We start from the raw sequence: 19,377 nt of genomic DNA, 5'->3' as shown, positions 1-19,377 counted from the left end.
CTACATAAGGCTTTGCCCATAGACTATAATTTTATTAGTTTTACGGATACGTCATGCAAAGCTATTGGAAAGCCCATGACATATACGTTAAGCGGATGCCTGTGACGTACGCAAGGTATACGTTTATTTTACTGGATCCGATAGGATAGAAAGTCTACCGTTACATAATTTTAAAAAAAGAAGCTAAGTCTAAAAAGCCATACTTTTGGCCTCCGTTGGGCTAAAAGAGCCCAACTGTCACCAGGCGGGGTGTGGACCCACTGGGCCGTACCATGTAGCGGGATGGCAGCTGGCCAAACAGGTATGGTACAGAGTCTATAGTCCAAAAAAGGGTACCTGAGGCAGTGTAGACAGTAGCAAGGCAGGCTCGGCTGGGACCAGGCAGCAGGTAGACGTTGGACGTGGAGTAGTAGAACAGGCGTGGAGATGCAGCACAACACGACAACAGCTCAGCACGGCAGTAGACTAGGATGGTACAGATAGCACGGGAAACAGAACACAGGATACAGGAATGGGAAACACTGGGAAGCTGGAAGAGACTTAGGAGACCATTTGCAAGACAGACTAAGGGAAACAACAACAATGCAAGGATAAGAAGGGCGGTGACCCTTTTATAGTCCAGGAGTTCATAAGTTGATGATGATGATTTTCAGGTGCGCACGCGCACCCTCCGGGAGACAGGCTCGATACCCGGAAGTGAGTGCCGGCGCCTCACATGGGGACGACGCAGCACAGCAGCAGGACATCCATGGCCGCGGTCATCAAGGGGTAAGTTAGAACGACAGACCGCGGCCAAAGATGTTACACCTACCCACAAGTTTAGCGTGTGTGTCGAGAGCTTTCGGGACATACACAGTAAACGGACATCACAAACCTGATGAGCACAGGGCCTTTATTATATTTATAGGAATTCCCTAATATATTTGTATATCTATTATTGGAATTACTCCCCTTTATTAGTGGGAGCAAACTGGTAATATTGCAAGAGCAATACAATTCCTCTTGCTTTCCCTGCAATCCACCAGCAGGATCGGCTGTTTTATGATAGCCTGTGCCTGATGCATCATAGACGCCTCTGTTAGGCTATGTTCACACGGAGTATTTTGGGGGAGGAATATCTGCCTCAAAATTCCGTTTGGAACTTTGAGGCAGATATTCCTCTCCCTGCACGCTGATTTTCGCGGCAATTATCGCGCCGTTTTTCGCCCGCGGCCATTGAGCGCCGCGGGCATAAAAGAGCGAGATATACGCTTTCTCCTGCCTCCCATTGAAGTCAATGGGAGGTCCGAGGCGGAAGCGCCCGAAGATAGGGCATGTCGCTTCTTTTTCCCGCGAGGCAGTTTTACTGCTCGCGGGAAAAAGACGCCGACACCTCCCATTGAAATCAATGGGAGGCGTTCTCGGGCCGTTTCTGCCGAGTTTTGCGACACGGTTTCCGCGTCAATAAACTCGGCAAAATACCCCGTGTGAACATAGCCACTCCTTAAATGTAGTAAAGGAAAAATAACCTACCTACCCTTCCTGGTTCCCTAATTTTAGGGCCTCGATATATCGCCTCTTGAAACAGAAGAAATGTTCCCCTCGGGCCTGCACAACTGCATATTTTTCTTTCCTGACTTACTGGAGCCTTAACTAATTTTATTTTTTCATAGACATAGTGGTATGAGGCCTGTTTTTTTTGCGGGATGAGCTGTCGTTATTATTTGTACCATTTTGGGGTAAATGTGACTTTTTGATCACTTTTTATCCTATTTTTTGGGAGACAAAGTGACCAAAAAACAGCAATTCTGGCATCGTTTTAAATTACATGTTAACTTTATTCTGCGGGTCAATAGGATTCTGGCGATACCTAATTTATAGAACTTTTTTATGTTTTACAACTTTTTGCACAATAAAATTACTTTTGTAAAAAGAATGGATTTTTTGTGTCGCCATGTTGTGAGAACCATAACTTTTTCATTTTTTCGTCGACTGAGCTGTATGAGGGTTTGTTTTTTGCGAGACAAGCTATAGTTTTTATAGGTACGATTTTTGGATACATGCCACTTTGTGATCACTTTTTATTGAAATTTGTGTGGGGCAAGGTGCCAAAAACCTGAAGTTCTGGCATTGTTTTTTACGGTTTTTTTTTTTTTATGCCGTTCTCTGCATGAAATAAATAACATTATATTTTTATAGTTTAGGCCATTACGGTCGTGGCGATACCGATATTCGGCCGGTGCAGTGAGCGTCGATCAAAGAGACATCGTTGATCGGCGCTCGTTTGCTCCTGTCACACAGAGCTATGGATGAGGACGAGCAGTCGTTACTCAGATCACTCGTCCCCATACATTATTATCATGTCGGCAGCGCGTCTCCCTGTTTACACAGGGAGATGTGCTGCCGACAACGATAATATTTTACTTTTTTAAAACGATACGATCAGCAGATGATCGAGCATTTGCTCGTTCATCTGCTGATAGCTGCCCTGTTTACACAGAACAATTATCGGCAACGAGCGTTCTATGAATGCTTGTCTGCCTGATAATCGCCCAGTCTAAAACCCCCTTTACAGGGATCAGATACCATCTGGTCAGAAGATTATAGGATTGTTATAGGAACAGGTGTAAGTTTCTCCCATATTAGCTGCCAAGCAATTTGAACAGGGGCAGGGCCTATCTCCTTTTCCTATGCTGCTGCAGGGGGCTTTATCTGAACTCAAGTTCCCAAATTGAAAATATAGCTGTAAGATCATACCTTTATTTTTAGAAGTTATTCTGCATAAATTATCGAAAAGTGGAACTGCCAGTCCCAAGTGGGACTTTGAATGCTGATGTAATCAAATGAAAAATGTGAATATATCTAGTGTTCCCTAAAGGGGATATCTTATTCTAATCTTAAAGGGAACCTGTCACCAGCATTTTAGCTATAAAGCCAGCAATACCTGGTGAAAGTGGGTGAAAAATCATTGTCATCTATGCTATAAATATGTTCTAAATAAGCTCTGTACCTTTAGTATTCAGTTTTTCAGTGGTCCCACGCCGTATGCAAATGAGCAGAAAAGAGTCAAATCTTCATCTGAAAAGAGTCAGGTTTTCATTCCTCCAGCATCTCAGAGTGGACTCCACCTCCTTATTTTTGATTGACAGCTCCTTAGCCAGTCAGGGCCGAACAGGTGGCGGCGGTGGGCGGGGTTAAGAAGCTGCGTCCCAGAGGGAAAAATAATTACCATAAAAGGCGGGAAGAGTTTAAACGACTACATTTACTGACAGAGGAGGACTTCAGGAAAGAAGAGAACAGGAACGAACTCTGGACAGCTGCGGCAATTGAGGGGTCAGGCGAGTTTAACAGGTAAGATGTTGATGACAGGATCCCTTTAAGTTTTTAAAGGACATGAGTTTGCAATGAGCTTGAAGAATGCGTTAAGGTGATGATCTATCCACTGGTACTGAATTTTTTTTATCATATAGATGACATTTAAAATGTAAAATCCTTACATTTTAGAGTATCTTGCTATTTGAGTAAGCTGCAGGACTGGCTTTATGCAGCACTTTCTTTAGTGCAATAATGGTGCCTTTCTGAGGATCGAAGAACGATGCTTCTTAAACATAAATATATTTCATAAATGATACAATAACTTTAAAGTACATAGATCTTTTGTGAGGATTATAGTTCCGACAGCCCCTTAGAAATGAATAAAGTGGTGGCCGAGCATGTGCAGTACCGCTCCATTCACATAGTTCACGCGGGAATCGGTGAGGGTCCCAGTGGTCGGACCCCCGAAAGACATTTATCATCTTTCCTGATGAGGATTATGGGAAAACCTCTAATAGCTCTTGGTTATGACCTCATTATACAAATATTCTTTATCAAAGATAATTTCAGAGATGCTATAGATATATGGATCTAGCCATCTTTATCTTGACTCTGATCACTTGTTTCATCGTGATATTGGATTTTTTTGTGCCTTAAAAACAACTGCATTTCTGCACACAGATTACCCCATTCAATGAAGATAATCAGCGTGTGGCTATCCGACGCTGTTTTTGTTGTGGAATATGATGTGGCAACCACATCAAGAATTAACATGTCGCTTCTTTTATCAACGAAGTAGTTCGCAATTCGCTCTGCTCAAAATTCCACCCTGTCTAAACAACAGTGCAATTTCCCATTGAAGGCAATGGGAGGCATTTACAAGCGAATTCAATCTGATTCAGATGCAGAAAACGGGTCAGAATCAGCATGAATTTTCCATCGTGAGAACAAGATCTGAGAGTGCATGTTCATTATCAATCAATATAACAATCCATGTTCAACCAAAGTAGTTCAGTAAATGTACTATAGCTTTGTTCATAACATTTGGGTCGTGTGCAGTGTGGTACAGTACATTGAAAATTGATTTTAAAAATGTATTTTTATTAAAATCTTCTACGTAACTGACAACCACATACAAAATAATTAATTTATTAAATGTCTGGTAGGAATATTTTGGGTAATAGTCGCTTTTATTGTCATTGGTACTTTCAACATTACTAGGTATTATATTATTCATTCTGCTGATTACGACACGGAACCACTGCAGTCAAATATTTGTATCAGTGCAAGTGATAAATCACTACAGTTATGTGTAAAGACAATGCATCATAGCTGGAGAAGCATAAACAAAGACCATTCCTTGGAAGGCACTGGAGCTGGAGTGGCGGGCACTTTAAAAGGTAAGTAAAACTTTTTTGGGTTAAAAACTTTGAGATTTAGAGACCTTTTTCAGCTTAATTCAATGATCAAACCCAATTTGTTTTAATTATATAATAATTAAAACTGAAACATAATAGCAACAATTAAACTAGATTAAAATAGAAAGAATAGCTCAGCTCTTATCAGCTCTTATCAGCTCTTCCATCAAAACTTTCTTCTAATAGATCCGTTTTTAATTGAAAGCATAATGTACGTGAATGGGTGCTATCAACTGTAATGATGAAACAAACTGGTTTATGGGATTTTTTCTTTTTTTTTTCTTACTGAGTTGCTTAGCAGGTAGTAGCCGGTACTAAACAAGGCTAAACGAGACCTATTAAGTTTCATTAATTTGAAACTAATGGCTCGATGTCTGATGGAGGAAGATGGCTTGAAGGCGTGTGCCATAGCGGCTGCCACGGGCCCGTGGCATGAGGGGGCTCGTGCCACCCCCGCCATCACGGGTCCCCCCATGCCCAGTGTCCCCACTAGCAGCCGTTATTGTTGCTACAGCGGTAGCGACACCACGTTAAATAATACCTGTATCCTTAGGACGCAGATGCTATTGAATGCTATGGCAGAGCAGGGAGGTATCTTCCTACTCTGCCATTTACTAGGCTACAGACTCCCAGGCAAAGTGCTAATAGCGCTCTGCCCAGGACTCGGGCTCTGGGGTTTCCCCTGACATCACTGTCCATATATGGACAGTGATGACTGTCCATATATGGACCATGATACCAGAAGGAGAGGAGTCCCAGGCAGAGCGCTAAAAGCGACTTTGCTCCGGGACTCCGTCTCTGCGGAAGCCCCTGACATCACTGTCCATATATGGACAGTGATGTCAGGAGCAGAGCAGTGTCCCAGGCAGGGTGCTAGTAGCGCTTTGCCCAGGACTTTGGTTCTAGTATTGCCCCTCACATCACTATCCAGTGGCGTAACTACCGCCGTAGCAGCCGTAGCGGCTGCTACGGGGCCCGCGGCATGAAGGGGCACGTGTCGCCCGCCGGCACGGGCCTTTACCATGGCCGGAGGCTCCGCTAGCAGCCGCTATGGCTGCTACAGCGGGACGCCACTGAACACTACGGCAGAGCAGGGAGGTATCTCCCCGCTCTGCTATTAAACAAAAGACATGTATCCCCTATCCACAGGACAGGGGATACATGTGTGATCGCTGTCATTGATAGGGAGACCGGGGGACTGAAAGTCCCCTGAAGTTCTCCATCACAAAACTCGAACTTCCGGGGTCTGTGTCAGCAGCTCCGTAAAAATGAATGGAGCGCCGGTCGCCCTTGTGTGCATGCGTGACCAGCGCTTCTTTCATTTTTATTGAGTTGCGCAGACGCCGGAAGTCAGAGGTTAGTCATGGAGAACATTGGGGGACTTTCGGTCCCCCGTTCTCCCTATCGCTGCCAGCGACCACACATGTATCCCCTATCCTGTGGAGAGGGGATACATGTCTTTTGTAGGACACACTGTAGGTCGGCTTTTTTTGGGAGGGGGGGCGCTGTATGGCGTTCCCTACAGGGGGGGACTGTATTGCGTTCCCTACAGGGGGAGGCTGTATGGCGTTCCCTACAGGGGGGCTGTATGGCGTTCCCTACAGGGTGGGCTTTATGGCGTTCCCTACAGGGGGGGCTGTATGGCGTTACCTACAGGGGGGCTGTATGGCGTTCCCTACAGGGGGGCCGTATGGTGTTCCCTACAGGGGGGGCTGTATGGCGTTCCCTACAGGGGGGGCTGTATGGCATTCTCTACAGGGGGGGCTGTATGGCGTTCCCTACAGGGGGGGGCTGTATGGCGTTCCCTACAGGGGGGGCTGTATGGCTTTCTCTACAGGGGGGCTGTATGGCTTTCTCTACAGGGGGGGCTGTATGGCTTTCTCTACAGTGGGGGCTGTATGGCGTTCTCTACAGGGGGGCTGTATGGCGTTCTCTACAGGGGGGCTGTATGGCGTTCTCTACAGGGGGAGCTGTATGGCGTTCTCTACAGGGGGGAGCTATATGGCGTTCTCTACAGGGGGGCTGTATGGCGTTATCTACAGGGGGGGCTGTATGGCGTTCTCTACAAGGGGGGCTGTATGGCGCTCTCTACAGGGGGGCTGTATGGTGTTATCTACAGGGGGGGCTGTAAAAAAGGCACTATCTACAAGGGGGTGTTGTGTGACACCCAGGGGAGCGGGGGGCCCCAGTCAAAAGTTTGCTATGGGGCCCAGTCTTTCCTAGTTACGCCCCTGTCACTATCCATATATACCTGGCAATACCTCGGAGGAGGGTCTGTGTGGCACTACCTGGGAGGGGGGGTGTGGCTCTACCTGGGTGGGGGGCTGAGTGGCACTATCTACAGTGGGCACTAAATTTATGGGGGTACAGACTGGGGGCCTAACTCCTTTATGGGGGCATAAACAGGGCCTAATTTTTATATGGGGGCACAAAGTGATGTTTTCTGACATTTTACTGCCGCCATGAGTTACCCTGGAAACGGGGCCACCAAGTCTGAGTCGCGGAAGGGCCCACATAAACCTGGAGCCGGCCCTGACTAGGCGGCCACCATCCTCCTTAGTGGTAGGTGTATGAGTGACTGTTCATCAGTATTTTGCACCTGTACGACGACATCTCTCTCAAAATATTTGGGCTTATCTGCATCCTGCTGGGCTCTGGTGCCCTAAAATGCAACATTGTTTATCATTTCAACCTTCATTTCATTGATCACATATACATGGCACTACGCTTCACATTGATCACATATACATCTTCACATTGATCACATATACTTTTCATTGATCACATATACATGACACTAGAGTTCACTATGCTACTTCAAATCCTAATTTACCTTCATAACACTATACTAACCCCCCACCCCAAGATACCAATTCAAATAATGAGACATAAACTGAGGGTTAGAATTAATTGGCCACAGCAGCCATTTTCTTAACACAACAGAAAAATATATTACCATAATTTTGACAACATATTCCATTTTAAACCCAGCCGTACAAAACAGGCTCAGGGGAACATGAAAAAACACAGATAGCTGTTCTTAATATTTACCCACTCTTCAGGACACCATCCATCAGGAGCACAATATAAACCAAACCTGAATAGCTCTGTATAATATTTCGGGGGAAACATACCTACGATTAATCCCCCAGGAATTTTACACCAACTCCAACTCCAACCCTGCTGCCAGGGAGGCTGTAGAGCTGTTCAGAGTGCGGTAATAAGTAAATTAGCAGTCTCCTCCTTCACCTCCCCTCTCCATAGACTTCTGTATTTGAGGCTGGAGACAGATTCTTAGAGATAAGAGGCTGAGTGAATAGAATGGGGACGATAATTCTTAAAGAGGCTCTGTCACCACATTATAAGTGCCCTATCTCCTATATAAGGAGATGGGCGCTGTAATGTAGGTGACAGTAATGCTTTTTATTTAGAAAAACGATCTATTTGAAACCACTTTATGAGCGATTTTTAGCTTTATGCTAATTAGTTTCTTAATGCCCAAGTGGGCGTGTTTTACTTTAGACTAAGTGGGCGTTGTACAGAGGAGTGTATGACGCTGACCAATCAGCGTCATACACTTCCCTCCATTCATTTACACTGCACTAGCGATATAGTTATATCGTTATGTGCAGCTACATACACAAACACTAACATTACTGCAGTGTCCTGATAATGAATATACATCACTACCAGCCTGGACGTGATGTTTATTCAGAATCCTGACACTTCTGAATCTTTTCTGTGAGATTCCAGCAAGGCAAGCGTAATCTCGCGAGATTACCATGTAACCTATCATTTCAAATGAGATTACGCTTGCCTTGCTGGAATCTCACAGATGTTTCAGGATTCTGAATAAACGTCACGTCCAAGCTGGTAGTGATGTATATTCATTATCAGGACACTACAGTAATGTTATAGTGTGTGTATGTAGCTGCACATAGCAGTGTAAATGAATGGAGAGAAGTGTATGACGCTGGTTGATCAGCATCATACACTCCTCTGTACAATACACAATCTTTAAAATTTGGGGGCATTACCCAGATCAAACTGGGTCCACGAGCAGGAAATCTCGATCGTAAATTATTACAGGAGGAAGCTAGGTGGATCCATCGGCTAGGTACTCTGAATCCTATGGGATTGAATGAAGGCTTCACCTTTGCAGCCTTTTTATAAACATTAACCAAGGATCAATTATTCTTCAATTTTACAACTGGATTTCACAATTAAAAAATAAAATATTTTATTGAATACGAATATATTTCTCTACGATAGTGTGTTCTGAAATTAGAGAGGTCTCTGCTTTTATGAGAGACCTTTACCTCTTTTTGTAATACCATGACAAATATTGATTACTACTTTTCATTTACATATATTGACGAACCATTATGTAGTTTTATTACAACAAATTTACAGCTACGTTACTCTCCGGTTTTTCGGTCAAATACCATTACGTTACGATTGGATTCTATTTGATAAAGGAATCTGCATAATACATTGAAGATATCCAGCATAATAAGTCCATGGATCACGTCAGGTTAATACTTACCGGCCTGTACCTCGGGCTAATAGCTATTCTCTCTATTTTGACAAAATGTCAATATACGCATGCGTGAATCCAACTACGTCATTGGCCACTCATATAGCATTCCTATTGGCTCTTATTAATGTCTATCACACTAACGAAGGCTCGACCTCTCTGCTGACACCTGATTGGTCTATTATGCAATGACTCCATTGGCTATCGTCTCTAAACTCACATAGGACGATTGGAGTGCCTGTCTTAACTATGGGAGGTTCTACTCTGCTGGCAACATTGGATTGGGAGATTTCCCTCAAACTACATCATTTCAGACTCTATTTTAGTTCCGGAAATTGGCGGCGCGCTGTCATTAGCCCCAGTACCCCTGAAGACACCACTTGTGTGGTGAAACATGTGGGGGGCTCTTTCTACTTTTTTTAAAATAACGTACCTCTGTTGCTGTCTTCACTAATTTCATTTTAGACTTTGCGTGGCGTTGTGCAGCCGCCAGCCTCTTTGACATAGTGTTTGTTACTCAGCATGGGTAGCTTCCTACGGTGTTACTAAGTGCAACAGCAAGCACGTTTAATTTTTAATCTATATGTGGTCCGTCTACTTTGCTTTAATAGCCTAATAAAAGTTAGCAAACGTGTATATAACATGTAATTTATAACGCATGGTAAACACTGTATAAAAAAAACTAAAAAAAATATGCCAGAATTGCTGTTTTTTGGTCACCTTGCCTCCCAAAAAAAAAAAAGATAACAAGTGATCAAAAAGTCGCATGTACCCTAAAATGGTACCAATAAAAACTACATCTCGTCACACAAAAAAAACAGCCTTCATACCACTACGTCTATAAAAAATAAAATTAGTTAAGGCTCCAATAAGTCAGGAAAGAAAAAAATATGCAGTTGTGCCGACCCGAGGGGTACATTTCCTCTGTTTCAATTGGCGAATTATCAGGGCCCTAAAATTAGGGAACCAGGAAGGGGACGGCCCAAACATATCTGCTGGAAGTGACGGTGCCCGTATTATACCAGCACAACACTTCCCAGCAAAATTCCCCAAACTGCAAAGGGGCGAGTGTAGACCAAAAGGGGGATAAGTAAGGACCATTTATTAGTGAGACACTGGCCTGTGCAGAAAGGATTGCTTCACAGCGTAACACACATCTATGGATTATTTTATTGTTTTTTTAACCCATTATTATACCACCTGACTATGCCCCTGATGTACTCTGCCAAGCTTACATGTACCCCCACATTATAAACTGAAACATCAGTAGTACTCCAAACAAAATTACTACCAAGCAAAATCCATGCTCCAAAAGCCAAATGGCACTCCCTCCCTTCTAAACCCTACAGTGTGCCCAAACAACAGTCTACTTCCACATAAATGGCATCACCATACCCGGGAGAACCCTTTTAACAATTTTTGGGGTGTGTGTGTCTCCAGTGGCACAAGCTGGGCACGACATATTTGCCACTGAAATAGCATATCTAGGGAAAAATTAAAATTTTTACTTTGCACCTTCCGCAGTGCAATCATTCATGGAAAAGGCCTGTGGGGGGAAATGCTCACTACAGCCCTTAATAAATGCCTTGAGGGGTGCAGTTTCCAAAATGGGGTCACTTCTCAGCAGTTTCTTTTATTATTTCACATCAGAGCCTCTGCAATTGTGATCCAATACTTTGTAAATTGCCAAATTAGGCCTTAATTTTACATGGTACTCTTTCACTACTCAGCCTGGTCGAATGTCCAGGCAACAGATTAGGGCCACACCTAGGGTGTTTCTAAAACCGGGAAATACAGAATAATAATAAGAGAGCGGTCTTGTTATGGTGGCACACGCTGGACACCAGATATTGCCATATCTATGGAAAAAATCCCATTTTCACTCTGCAACATCGAGTGCACACCAATTTCTGCCAATCACCTGTGGGGTTAATATGCTCATGACACGCCTATATGAATACCTTGAGGGGTGTAGTTTCCAAAATGGGTTCACTTCTGGGGGGTATCCACTGTTTTGGTCCCACAGGGACTTTGCAAATGCGACATAGCTCCCAGAAGCCAATCCAGCAAAATATGTACTCCTAAAGCCAAATGGCGCTCCTTCCCTTCTGAGCCCTACTCTGTGCCCATTTCCTGCTCGTGGACCCAGTTTAATCTGGGTAATGCCCCCAAATTTTAATGATTGTGTATTGTACAGAGCAGTTTATGGCCACATATGTAGTATTGCCATACACAGGAGAAGTTGCTTTACAAGTGTTGGGGTGCTTTTTTCATTTATTTGTTGAGAAAATGAAAAAAAAATTAAAACTACATCTTATTGAAGAAAAAGGATTTTTTTTATTTTCACTGCCCGATTCTAATAAAATCTATGAAACACCTGTGGAGTCAAAAAACTCTCTACACCCCTAGATGAATTCCTCAAAGGGTGTAGTTTCATGAATCGAGCCACTTTTGGGGAGTTTCCATTGTACTGGTACCTTAGGAGCTTTGCAAAAGTGACATGGTGTCAAGAAACCAATCCAGCAAAATCTGTGCTCCAAAAGCCAAATGGCGCTCCTTCCCTTCTGATCCTTGCCGTGTGCCCAAACAGCAGTTTATGACCACAAATGGGATATTGACGTACTCCAGAGAAGTTGATTTACAAATGTTGGGGTTCTTTTATTCCTTTATTTGTTGAGAAAATGAAAAATTTTGAGCTAAAGCTACGTCTTATTGGAAAAAAAGGATTTTTTTTTATCTTCACTGCCCAATTCTAATAAAATCTATAAAACCCTTGTGGGGTCAAAATGCTCACTACACCCCTAGATTAATTCCTCAAGGTGTGTAGTTTCCTAAATGGAGTAACTTTTTGTGCGTTTTCACTGTTTTGGTCCCTTAGGGGCTTTGCAAATGCGACGTGGTCTCCGCAAACCATTCCTGCTAAATTCGAGCTCCAAAAGCCAAATGGCGCTCTTTCCATTCTAAGCCCTGCCGTGTGTCCAAACAGCCGTTTATGACCACTTGCAGGGTATTGTTTTACTCGGGAGAAATTGCTTTACAAATGTAGTGGTGCATTTTCTCCTTTAGTCCTTGCGGAAATTAGAAAAAGTTAGCTAAACCTACATTTTCTTTGAAAGAATGTAGATTTTCATTTTCACTGCCTACTTCCAATAAGTTCTGCAAAAAACCTGCGTGGTCAAAATGCTCACTATACCCCTAGATAATTGAGATTTCCTCAAGGGGTATAGTTTCCAAAATGGGGTCACTTTTGGGGGATTTCCACTGTTTTGGCACCGCAATAGGCCTTCAAACTTGACATGGTGCCTAAAATATTTTCTAATAAAAAGGAGGCCCCAAAATCCTCTAGGTGCTTCTTTGCTTCTGAGGCCTGTGCTTCAGTCAATAAGTGCACTATTAGGGCCACATGTGGGGTATTTCTAAAAACTGCAGAATATGGGCAATAGATATTGAGTTGCGTTTCTCTGGTAAAACTTTCTGTGTTACAAAAAAAATAGATGAAAAATGAATTTCTGCAAAAAATAAAGAAATTTGAAAATTTCACATCTACATTGCCTTAATTCCTGTGAAACGTCTAAAGGTTTAAGAAACTTTCTAAATGCTGTTTTGAATACTTTGAGGGGTGTAATTTTTAAAATCGGGTGACTTATCAGGGGTAATCTCGTTTACCTCGTAATCTCGCGAGATTACGCGTGGCTTGCTGGAATCTCACAGAAAAGATTCAGAAGTGTCAGGATTCTGAATACACATGACGTCCAGGCTGGAGGTCATGTGTATTCATTATCAGGACACTTCTGTATGTGGCTGCACATCGTTCTAGTAAGAACACTATGTGCTGTGTAAATGAATGGAGAGGAGTGCATGATGCTGATTGGTCACTGATTCGTCATCATCATACAATTCTATTCACAACGCCCAGTTAGTGAAACAAGTAAACACGCCCAGTTAAAAACACAATACATGCCCAGTTGGACATACGAAAAAAAACACGCCCAGTTGTCCATTTAAAACCTCATTTGCATATATATAAAATAGCTCATAACTTGGCCAAAAATGAATGTTTTTAAAAAACAAAACAAAACGTTACTGTTCTCTACATTGCAGCGCCGATCACATGCAATAGGAGATGGGGATTTGAGAAACTGGTGACAGAGCCTCTTTAACATATAAATACAATATAGAATATTGTTTTTAATTTGTATTTTTTTATCGTATACATCACACTCTATAAAAAATATACACACAGCAGACTTTTCCCATTTTTCCTACTTTGCTCCTGTATGACAAAATGAAAATCTCAGGACCCTCATTCTCCTGATAGGTGATCAAACGTTTATGCCATAAATGTGAATGGTTGGAACAGCTCCTTAAATTATTATTGTGAGTTTACCAGAAGTGTGTGTTCAGATATTTTTCCGATTTTTAGTGATTTCATACTGCACGCCTTCTCTTAAAGGAGTTGTCCACCTTCTGACAACTGATGACCAATCCACCTGATTGGTCATCAGTATATAATCGGTGCGGGTCCGACACCCGGACCCCGCACCGATAAGCCGCTCCGGTGGCCTGCGTGCACCGGATGTTATGTCACATAATGCTACAGAAGCAGTTGGCTCGGAAGCAGTTGGCTCCGTACATAGCATAGCGGCCGTCCTGCAGTTGGCTCCATACATAGCATAGCGGCCGTGCTGCATAACTGCAGGTCCGCTCCTAATCACTTGAATAGGAGCAGAACTGCAGTACTGCAGCTTGGCCGCTATTCTGTGGCCGGAGCTAACTGCTTCCAGCATGTACCTCCGGTTCACGGAGGCTCCGGACCAGCTGATCTGTGCGGAGCCCGGGTGTTGGACCACCACAGATCATGTACTAATGACCTATCCATTTGATAGGTGATCAGTTGTTCAGAAGGTGGAAAATCACTTTAAATTGTCTGTCCATTTATTGCAATTACATTTATTCAAATTCAAAAAGAAAATTCTGTTCCTAAACATATATTTTTTTCTTAAATCCTCTATAAGGTCCGTAAAGGTAATGGGGTAGCAGAAATAACAGGGACATACTGTATATGCCATTCATCAGCACTAAGTAGGCACACATGGCAGAGTGAGACTGGACTAGGATGCTTATTGCTTTCCTCAAAATGAGAATCTAGGATCTAGGCGCATTCTTAACTTAAAATATATAACGATTCTTTGATATTTAACTTAGGTCTAAAAATTATAATGAAGCATTTGGGGAAGAAAATGAATCCCAAAAGTCCAGTAGTGGATGCCAAGATGGCAAAAACCTGCACTGCCGTCATGTATTTGCCTTTAGTGCTGATATACGCTGGTATAAATGAGATCCATACACTACAGAACACCAGCAAGCTGAATGTGATGTGATGAGCTTCATTAAATCTATCTGGCAACTTTTTTGCAAAATAAGCTACTAGAAAACATGAAAGCGCAAGGAAGCTGTTATAACCTAGAGCTGAATAAAACATTACATGAGACCCTACATTACAATGTATTATAAGGATTCCAGGTTTAGATGCTGAATCTCTCTCAGGATATGGGGGATAAAAAGTTATCCAGTATAGACATATTCCAAATTCACCTATAAAGCATAATACAATAAAAGCATGGGAATATTTGTTTCCCAAAAGTTTTCTGACTCTGCTCCTTGGTTTAGTAACATTAAAGGCAATTAAAACTGTGATGGTTTTTTCCAAAATAGAAGAAATAGCAATAGTAAAAACTAAATTATAACTTATATTTTGTAGCAAACAAGTCGACTTGACAGGATTACCTATGAACAAAAGGGAGCAAAGAAAGGATAGGATAAGTGAGATAAGAATGATGCAACTGAGATTTCTGTTATTGGCCATTACTATAGGAGTCTCTCTATATTTAATAAATATAAACAGGATTGTGACTGAGAAAACACATAACAAAATAATAAGTGATGTTAACAATGTTCCAAGTAGACCATGAAAAGGTAAAAAATCTACTGGTCTTTTCAGACAGACAACGTTTTTCAGGTCAGGCCATTCATCTTCTGGGCACTGCTCACATTTATCCATGTCTAAACAAAGAAATAAAATGTAATAATTAGAAAACATTTGCAATATAAAAAACCATTGGTAATTCTGAACTGACACCCCAAAAAATATTTCAGAATAACATAGACGGCAATCCCTAAAGCCAGCCATACACGTGAGATAGCTGTCGTCTGCTCAGCTGAGCGTGTATGTTTTTTGTTTGTTTAATGGGGAGAGGTGAATTAGCCACTGCCAAATGTCTCTAGCAGAGGCTTTTGTACCGCTGGAACCAGGGGCATCGCTAGCACCGGACCTCCGGGGCCCAAGCCCCAGATCTTTGGCCTGGTGCCCCGGATCCCCAAGCGACTGCCGCTACAGAGGTCCAGCAGTCATGATTGTGACCGGGCAGCGGTCTTGATTGCGAATGGGTAGCGATCGGAATTGCGATTATGTCGTTGCCCCCGCACCACGTCTGTAGAAATTTACTATAGTAACTAGGGCCTATGTTAAAAAATACACGGGCCCCTGTTACTATATTAATATCACTATACTTACCCTCATTTCCGAGTGCAGCGGAAGTCCTGATGTCTTCTCGTGTCATGTGCGCCGCGCATGACGTCACAACGCTGGATGGTGTCGGGACATCCGCTGCACCGAAGAGCCTTGTGGTAGGCTTAGATACAGGGTCCAACAGACAGCATCACACATGGGCTTAGATACAGGGCTTCGTTGTAGCGGATGTCTCGACACCATACAGCGGGGGGACCCCACGTAATTTTTTGCTTTTTTACATAGAATAAACGTTGTGTGGTCCCCTCATTTTTCATAACTAGCCAGATACAACATAGCAGCATCAGGCTGGCATTAACAGGGTGGGAAGGGCCACTGTTTTTGGCCTTTCCCAGCCTAATAATACCAGCCTGTGGCCGCCCCAGTACCCGACCTACACTACAGATGGTCGGTTACTGGACCATACCCGGCTCTTCCCGGTACCGCTTTGCTAATGGTTTCCATTCGTCACCGTTGTGAATGGATTTTGTTGTGTCGGTGGAATCAATAGCGCAGTCGACAATTCAAAACAACTGAATCCTGTCACAACGGTGACAAACGGAAAACTTTAGCAACGTTTCCGTAACCATTGAGATCAATGGTAAGGGAAACGGAAGCTGAGGTTTCAGTTTGCCTTTCTGTTGAGGGGTTACCCGATGGAAACCTCCGACGGAACCGCTCAACGAAAGGGCTGCGTTGATGTGAACAGGCCCTTACTAATGTTTTTTTTTTAGTTATTTTACAGGTTCGGTCGTTGGACTACGTCAGATTCGAGGACTACTTTGATTACGGCTTTTTTTTATTCTCAATAAAATGGTTACCGAGGGTTGTGTGGGGGTTTTTCTATTTCAATAAATCTATGTTTTCTATGTCTTTGTATTTTTTTAAACTTTATCGCTACCGCCTTAGTAATGGCCGCTGACTGATTGACAGTGTACATTATTAATACGGGGCTTAGTGTTAGCCAGTAAAAAGGCTAACACTAACCCCCATTATTATCCTGGTACCCACCGCCACCAGGGGTGCCGGGAAGAGTCGGGTACGATACAGTACCCCACCATCTGTAGTGATGGGCGGGCACTGGGGTGGCCACAAGCTGGTATTATTAGGCTGGGAAAGGCTAAAAACAGTGGCTCTTCCCACCCTGATAATGCTAGCCTGCTGATGTGTTGTATCTGCCTGGTTATGAAAAATGAGGGGGGGACCCCACGTCTTTTAAAAAAAAAAAGAATAAATAATTGGAAAACACGATGTGGGGTTCCCCCATTTTTATAACCAGCCAGATACGACATAGCAGCAGCAGGCTGGCATTACCAGGGTAGGAAGGGCCGCTGTTTTTGGGCTTTCTCAGCCTAATAATACCAGCATGTGGCAGCGCCACTGCCCCTCCGTCACTACAGATAGTTGGGAACTGGATCGTACCCGGCTTTTCCCGGTACCCCTGGTGGCTGTGGGTACCAGGGTAATAATGGGGGTTAGTGTTAGCCTCTTCATGTCTAACATTAAGTCCCGCCTTAGTAATGGGCTTTGTTAATTAGCCAGCCGCCATTACTAAGATGGTAGTAATATAAAGTTTAAAAATTACAAAGACATAAAAATGCCACACAACCCTCATTAACCATTTTATTGAGAATAAAAAAAAAAACGCCATTATCGAAGTAGTCCTCGAATCTGAAGTAGTCCAACAACTGAACTTGTAAAAAAAACACAAACACACAAAAATAAATAGTAACACATAAAAAAGCAAAACAATTATCATTCTTACCTTTCCTGGGTCCAAGGCTGGAGCTGCAAAGTCAGCAAACTGGGCCCTACATCTAATCCTATCATGTGTGATACTTTCTGCTGAGCCGCTGTATCTAATCGTATAGGTCATAGTGCTATAGATATGCTGTCTCATATATATATATATATATATATATATATATATAATATATATATATATAATATATATATATATATACATACATACACGCACACATTTTTTTTGGGGGGGATACATATGTATTGGGGCTGTTTCCCCTGAAGTCCTTAATGACGCACCTGGCTGCTAGGGCAACAGTGTTAGGTCACTTAGGAGACCCAGCGATGCAACAACATATACACGGGTTGTAATAGCTAGTACATTGATTGTCAACCAGTTTTAAAAGAAACAGGTAAAAAAGAAAGGGTTATATAGATTTTGTTAATAACTTGACATGCCAAGATGCAATGATTTATATTTACAGTATTCCTGATATTTTAGGATATGCTATTATTATAATGTCAGTCCAGAAAAATGAATACATATTGATTAAGCATGAGGATTAGGCCTCATACACACGACCGTAAGAGATTTTACTTTTCGCAAATATGGGTCCGACAGCTACGGATACAAATCTGTAGCCGTCCGCAATTGCAGAAGCGCCTATAGACGTCGTGCCGCAATTGTAGATAAGAATAGGACACACATCCAGAAATATATGGAAAGGTGTCCGTGACCAATAGAAATGAATGGGTCTGAAATGTCATCCTTCATTACGGATCCGTAATTACGCATAAATACTACGGTCGTGTGCATGAGGACTTACAAATAATACTGACCAGTTTGATTAGTAAATTCCCCAGCAGAGCAGGGAATGCATAAGTAACAACAAGGTATGTTTCCTTGGACAGATTTCCTGTATCCAGCAGGACAGCTATCAACACATCTAGAAGTATATACCTAGAATTAATATAACAGCAAATCAGAATAACACTGAACAGAAATAGTAAGAACAATAATATCAGACAGTGGCTACATGTGCTATATTGGTGATGAAAGGAAAGACTGCCTAAATGTGTATTAGACCCCAAATTAGGTCACTTCTGCCCACACACAAAGTAAACAATAAGGGGCAGATTTACTAATAGTCTAGTTTCATAGCTAATCTCAGCTTAAAGGAAGGGTGTCGCGAAAAAACATTTTTTATATCAATTTGCTTTTAGTGTTTTAATAAAAAAATGTTTTATTTATTTGTGTATTTGTGTTTTACTTTTTTTTATTTTTGAACTTTTTCTTGTCTATGGGGGCGGCCATTTTTTTTTTCATCTCTGTATGTGTCGATTAATGACACATACAGACATGAAATACGGCACATACAGCCCCATAGAGAATGCGAACAGGACCCGTTCCATTCACTATGCTGTACGCCGTCTGTGTGGGAACGGCGCATGCACGGCTCCCACACAGTCCAAATGGAAGGTCTTCGGCCGAGCGGCGTCCGGCGCCATTTTCTTGTGGACCGGAAGCCGCGGCCGGACAGTAAGATTACTACTTCCGGTTGCGGCTTCCGGACTTGTGTTCTAATGCAAGCACTTGGAGCGGAGGGAGCAGACGGAGCGGACGGACCAGAGGGAGCGGCGGCGGCAGGAGCAGGTAAGTTATTTCTGTGTATGTACGTGTTTTAGTGTGTGATTACTACTGTATGTAAACCTACTACATTGTGTGTTCGCTCAAAAAATGGCGACACACAGTGTAGGAGGTTTGACCGTTCAATCCCCTCCTTTCTCCTGGCACTAGCCAGGATAAGGGAGGGGGG

This window comes from Rhinoderma darwinii, chromosome 7 (genome assembly GCF_050947455.1).
Source record: "Rhinoderma darwinii isolate aRhiDar2 chromosome 7, aRhiDar2.hap1, whole genome shotgun sequence".
Classification (NCBI taxonomy): domain Eukaryota; kingdom Metazoa; phylum Chordata; class Amphibia; order Anura; family Rhinodermatidae; genus Rhinoderma; species Rhinoderma darwinii.
The sequence above is the reverse complement of the archived record's forward strand: the minus strand, read 5'-3'. Positions refer to the sequence as shown.